The following is a 7,793-nucleotide window of genomic DNA, read 5'->3' as shown; positions in this document are numbered from 1 at the left end:
AAGGCCTCATAGTCAGGCATGTTGGTTGCTTTTTACGTGAAGTAAAATAATTACACCTATAAATTTGCTGCATCTGGCCTTGTGTTCTCTATTGTTTATTTGAAACATGTATGAAGCTTTCATGTGTAACTATGAGAAGGGAAATATTGGAAGGTTTATGTTGAGTTTATTCCACATATTTCTTCCTTTCATTATCCCTATGTCATTCAAGCTTTTGTGATTTAAAAATGAAATTGCTTGAAACCTAATTTCTGTGATTTAAAAATGAAATTGTTTGAAACCTAATTGAGGTGATTTGAAAATAAAATAACCTAGATTAAAACCTTATTTTATTTCAAAATGAATGCTTGAAACCACAAAAAATTTATGCAAAAATATCATTAATTATTCCCTGAGAATATTGTTACCCTTGTCACATTTGAGTAGTACAATTTGTGGCACCAATTTTTTGGGATGACTTCCTATCATCACTAATTTTCAGCATAAACATAACCCCCTATTCCAACTATATAATACACCCATTCCCATGACATTCATATATTCATTTAGCATCTGCTAACCTCGATTATGATTTTTTTAAATTCTAGTTTGTGTGGATTTTGTTTATAAAGTGAGGTGGAATTTAATGAGAAATAGTTGGGATTTTTTGAAGGTACGTAAGAATATAAATAGTCATGAATTACTAGGCACTAAACAATGTAGTTCCTTGATGTACATAGATTTGATTCGGTGTTCTGACCACATGATCTTTGCTCTCTCCTCTTTACATACAACAAGCAATCCAAATAATCCTTTATTGATCTTAGCTACAACCCCAAAAATTCCTTTCTTTTCCCCTATGACCTAATTTTGCATTCACTTGCTTTCTATCATTACAAATAACACACATATTTATGCACACATGCATTCTCTCTCTTAGGCTTCTAAGATACATCATAGAAATAGCTTTTAATACCCACTCCCCCCACATCACAAACCCCAAACTTCCCCTCCCCCTCATGGAATGATAATGATATACACACACACACACACACACACACACACACACACACTCTTCTATCACTAAGCAAGTTAGTCTATGTCATGCTTTTCTTACACATGTACACACCAAGCCAAAGTAATCCATTTTAGACTGGCAATAAGATTCATTTGTATTCATATGTGATCTATGCCTCTCCACACATGCCATCTCGTCCCATCTTTTCACCTCTCCTAAGAGTCATATAAGAAGTCAATACAAAATCTCCCCATAAACCACATACTAGATTTTGCAAAAGGCTAAGTTGACAACCGTAAAATTGGGCAAAGATGCCTTAACCTATATAGTGGAGGAATGTTGAAATAATCCATTTGTTTTCTTATGTTGTATGAGTAGATTGATAAGATAATTCACTACTGGGGGCTCTTAACTTTGGTTATAGTCATGATAAGGGTGATGTATACCCACCATTTGGATTTAGGTTCCATCCCACTGATGAAGAGCTCATAACACATTATCTCGTTAGAAAGGTTTTAGACAACCGTTTCACAATTTTGTTTTGGATTCATTTGTAATATGTATATGCATATGTATATGTATATGTATGAGTGACTCAACATTGCAAGTCAACATAACATCGATACTACATGGGTAAGGACGTGGATTTCTTCAAGTTTATGTAATTTGAAAATAAAAAATGTTGAGTTGGGGGAATGGAAGGGAAACTAAACATCATTAAATTTTGATGCCCCCACCTAGTTTTCCATTCATTCATTCATTCATTTATGATTCAAGAGTGAATATATTATTTGCCTCTTGTTGTGCCCTTGTGATCTATGTCTCTATACTGATCCTTTTTAGTGGAGAAAGAAGAAAGGGAAAAGGAAGGGTATTGTATACATAGTACATGGTACACGTGGCTTACATACAACCATATTAGTAGCCAACAAAAGACTAGGTTACTCAATACTAGCACTAGTAGAATTTTGGCAAATGAATGACCACATGACTAAACATTTTAGTCACAAGACTACAAATTTTAGTCACATGACTAAAAGTGATCAAATTCTAGTCATTTAAAAAAATTTATAAGTAACTAAATAAATGACTAATTTGGTCATCGAGTAAAATTACAAGGTTAGAAAAAGACAAGTGACTAAATTAATAATCAAATAAATGATGAAAACAGTGGTCACTAGCAAATATTCACCTAAATAAATGATCAAACAAATGGTCAATGAGTTTTTTATCATATTAATACATTCTTTTAGCTTTTTTATACCTTTTATTACTCACCGATGACATTTTTATCCCATTAGAATCAATTAGCTTCCTTGAATGTCCATTCAACTAATATTGAACTAGAAGTGAACTCAAAATCACCCCAATCTACACCCCAACTACTCAAAATCTATCTATGACCTCCTAGAGAAAAAAAAACTCTCCATGAACTCAAAAGAAAACCCCAAGTCTATCTCTACATATCAAAAAGATTAATTATCAATTAAGTATTTTATAATCTAAAGATATAATTTCTATTAATCACATTATGTCATGTAATAATCATCTTAAAATACAATGTAATATTATATTATATTTACATTTAATATATTTTAGTATTTAGTAAATAGTAAGAACCACTATTTAATAAATATTAAATCTTGAAATGAAATAATTTAAATTATATTTACCAATAATTTATAAGGATTTAAGAACAAACAAACAAAATTTAAACATAAATTAATTTATAAATAATATCCATATAAGACATATGACCCATGGGGATTCATTTGGAAAAAAACCAAATTTTCTATGGGAGATGATGCATGTAGACAGTTGTATCTATATTTTCAAGGTAGCCACAATAGTCAACCTAAACAATTACCTCACCCTTTCTTGTTTCTACTAGATAGTAGATAACTCTTATATCTCTCATATTATTCTCCAAAATAGGTTTTTAGTCAACAATTATATAAGAAACATCCCAAATATTCAGTTTTGCATTTAGTATATATGCACATTATGATAATTTTTTAATTTTTTACTAAGCACAAATATGTATTTAGATATATGTAGCCAAAACAATACCAATACCTTATTAGTACTTTCCATAAGCTAAGTACTATTGCATCACTTTTTGGAATTACTATATTAACTAGTGATTAAATTGAAGTATGTAGACCAATGAAAATATACCAACTTGTTGGTTTTGTTACTCACTTTATATTTTCTAGGATCTTTTTCAGCTATGTGGCATAATTTTAGGCACTTAACAATTAAATGAGATTTCAATGTGCAACTAAGAAGAAATAGAAATCTCAAAATCCTTAAAGACGTAACATTGCCAAAGTTGGGTAGGTAGGGGGGGAGGAAGGATAGGTGGAAGAAACTCCACCTGGCTATGAATAGTAGGGGCCCTTCTTGATTCGACTACGTCCCCCTGCAGTTGAATTCATCAATCTTCTTTCCTTCCCCCCATGAAATTTTATTATATTATTTATTATTTTAAAATTTGATGAGCATTAATCTTCACCTTTTAGTACATTAGTTAGAAGATATATTTTAAAAGATTGATTTTTCTTTTTAATTAAATTAACTATAAGAATATATCTATCTAAAAAATTTATACAAGATTTAATTATTAACAATTTTTAATCATGTTCTCTTCACACACAAACATACACACACACATGTATATATGTATATACATATACATATATATATACATATACATAGATATTTATGTATATACATATACATAGATGTATATGTATATACATATACATAGATGTATATGTATATACATATACATAGATGTATATGTATATACATATACATATATGTATATGTATATACATATATGTATATGTATATACATATACATCTATGTATATGTATATACATATACATCTATGTATACATATACATATATGTATATGTATATACATATACATATATGTATATGTATATGTATATGTACATATACATATATGTATATGTATATACATATACATATATGTATATGTATATATGTATATGTATATACATATACATATATGTATATACATATACATATACATATATACATATACATATACATATATGTATATACATATACATATATGTATATACATATACATATATGTATATACATATACATATATGTATATACATATACATATATGTATATACATATACATATATGTATATACATATACATATATGTATATACATATACATATATACATATATGTGTGTACACACACACACACACGCGTGCGCGCGCGCACACACACACACATATCTCTTTATCTAAAAAATAATCTATTAAATGATTTTTTTTATTTTTATAATGTTTCTTATTATTCATAAGAATTGCTTTGATGGAGTTTTAAAGAATGAAGATTCTAAACATAGAATATGTAATAAGAAAATTATTATACAATTGAATATAAAAATAATAATAATGATGTATTGGCAAAAAGACATCACAATTAAATTAAAATTTAACTAAACGTGCATGTTAAATGACAAATTGATGATGTCAAAATTTATATATATATGTGCGTAGGTGTATGTATGTATGTGTATATATGTATATGTATGTGTGTGTGTCTAGGGATTGGTTCTTTCCTTTTGAATTATCTCATATTCTTTTTCCATTTTTTTCTTATTTATTTATTTTAGTGTCTTGTAGGATTGGACTATTTCTAATATCTTACAAAGTAAAATATTGAACATGCTTATAATAACCTATTTAAATAATTTTAATAATTTTTCATTAATAGATAAAAGATTAATTTATTTTTATTATTTTTATTTATTATTTATTCATTTGTTATATGTATGTATGTATGTATGTATATAATGCTTTGGGAGTTGGTTCTTACCTTTCCTTTTTAATTGTCTCATATTCTTTTTTCATTCTTTTTCTTATTTGTTTTAGTGTTTTACACATTGGGGCCACTTCTAATATCTTGCAAAGTAAAATATCCAACATGCTTGTAATAACCTATTCAAATAATTTTAAAATATTACAATATTAGTTTTTATCAATAGTTGCACTACAAAATTATAACGACAAGTTCTTAGCCACTATGTGGCACTTGTTTTTTACGCCACAACCATCAATCTAGTGCATGTTGGAAGTCAAACTTAAAAACTCCTTTCTTTAGGGCCTATTTGGTTGCAGGCATAGGAATTGGGAATTAGAAGAGAAAATTTGAATGGGAATGGAAATGGGGAATGAGAATAGGAAATTAGAATCCAATCCCATTTATCTCTTGTTTGGTTGCACAAACTTGAATTGAAGATTGAAGGTTCGAACCCATCAAATTTTATAAATGAAAAAATATACAATCTGCATTTCACAGAATATGATAAAAAAATCCAAAGCTAAAACCTCTATTAGAAAAACTTGAGCGGAAGAAGACGCAACATGAGATATAAACTGATGAGCTTCAAGATGATAATTTTCTTCTTCATTGTCCTCTAGAGGAAGATTCAGGTCCAGGCTGACCTTACGAGGCACAGATGACATAGAAGAACCGTAATTACTACGTAGGGTTTTTAAGGTTTCTAGGGTTTCAACTTCGTTACAGCTGCCATTACCTATGGTAATGGTCGATTGCGGCAGTTTTAGCTGAAGCTTTACCCTGTTACTCTGACAAACACAGGCGATCGATCTAGCAAACAAGTTTGAGCCTTGGATTTCGCTTCCATGGAAAAGAGCGAGAAAATTCATTTTAGATTTGGCACCTCTAAGAAATGTAGGGGGAAATGTAGCGGCTCTGTTATAATGAAGCAGATCTTAAAAAAATTTCAAAATGGGAATGGGAATAGCAATTCCAATTACAAGTATTTTGGAGAATGGACAAATGCTCATTTTGGGACAAAATGGGAATACGTATTCCTATTCTTAATTATGATTTGACACACCAAACAAAGAATTAAAAATGAATTCTAATTTTCTATTCCTATTCTGATTGTATTCCAGCAACCAAACGGGCCCTTAATGTTTGAATAATTATCTAGAATATATTGTTGGATTCCCCTTTTGTGCTCATCTATTCCCCTTGGTAGTGCTTATTCATGAATACAATAGAAACAAGAGATACAACTGGAAAATGATTTAAGATTGAAATGAAATTAGTATTGTGAATTTTTATAAATAATAATAATAATAATAATAATATATAATATTTAAAATATTATTTTATTATAAATTAATAAATTATACACACACACACACACGCACATTTTTCTATCAATAAATTACAGATAATTATTGTATATAAACTAAAGTTTAGATATATTATTAATAAATATTTTGTAAAGAAATAAAATGTTGATTTTGTCAAACTTAATTTTAATGTGAATTTTTATAAATAATATATAATATTAAAAATATTATTTTATTACAAGTGTGTGTATATATATACTTTTGCATTTTTCTATCAATAAATTATAGATAATTATTGTATATAAACTAAAGTTTAGATATATTATTAATAAATATTTTGTAAAGAAATAAAATGTTGATTTTGTCAAACTTAATTTTAATGTGATTTATAATATTTAAATATATAAATATAATTATATGTTGAATTATATAAATATTAAAATCAACTTTTATAAAAAAAGTAAATTTTTTACATCAACCTATATTTTTATTTGAGAGTTGTGAGAGTATGTAAAGTCTAGAAAATAAAATGTTGATTTTGTAAAACATAATTTTATTGTAATTTAAAATATTTAAACACGTAAATATAATTATATGTTGAATTATATAAATATTAAAATAAACTTTTATAAAAAGTAAATTTTTTACATCAATCTATAGTTGAGAATATGTAAAGTGTAATATTAATATATTTTAAATTATTTAGAAGAAAAATGAAAAGAACCACCAACAAAAATATGATGAACCAATCATAAATAAGAAATAATCTTTCAAAAATAAAAATAAAAATAAGATAATTGTAAAACATTATAAATATAATGTAATTTTTTTAGAAGGTGGCCAAACTAATTGTAGAAAATGAGATGAAAACATAAGTCTCCGCCTATATAGGTGGGACTAATAAAGGAATGACAAATTGAAGTTGCCAATGATTATCAACCACCTCAACATGACACAAAAATTCTGCCATAGGTAATGTAAACTAAGAGTAGAGGAAATAATAATCATAAACTACAAAGGTAGTGGAAATATATCATTTGTATTTAATCTCCATGAAGATTCTTGGAGATATCATCCATTCCCCTCATGGAACCAAGTGAGCCATTTGACAACTAAATGACCTCATGACTACAAATTTTAGTCATAACAATTAAAATGACTAAATTCTACTACTTTTCTTTACAACATACTTATAAATGATTTAAAAAATAACTAATTTGACCATGGGTTAAAAAGCACAATTAAAAGACACACAAATAAAAATGATTATTACTTCTCTATACAAACATTTGACAATAATTAAGAAAATGTTTTGAATTGAAAAATTGTCTGCGAGAGTGAGTTCTATTGCAAGATTAGTTGTAAATTGGAAAATTATTGCTTTTATTTCATCTCATGTAAAATAATGATACCTGCATTTTCCTATTAGCTTTAGTGACTCAATATATGTATATTGGGATCATTTATGTGAAATTTGGATTAGTTTGATGTAATATTCATTATCACACAATCTATTTGCTTATGCGATGTTGCATTCAAAGAATAACAATAAAGAAAGAACACATTTATCCTAGTAAGAATTGAATTAGGAACTAAAATTTAGGTGAAAAATGAGATCTTGACATTTCATAA

Source organism: Cupressus sempervirens, chromosome 2, assembly GCF_028749045.1.
Source record: "Cupressus sempervirens isolate cs-2001-9-10 chromosome 2, ASM2874904v1, whole genome shotgun sequence".
NCBI classification, from domain to species: Eukaryota; Viridiplantae; Streptophyta; class Pinopsida; order Cupressales; family Cupressaceae; genus Cupressus; species Cupressus sempervirens.
This window is presented reverse-complemented; position numbering follows the sequence as displayed.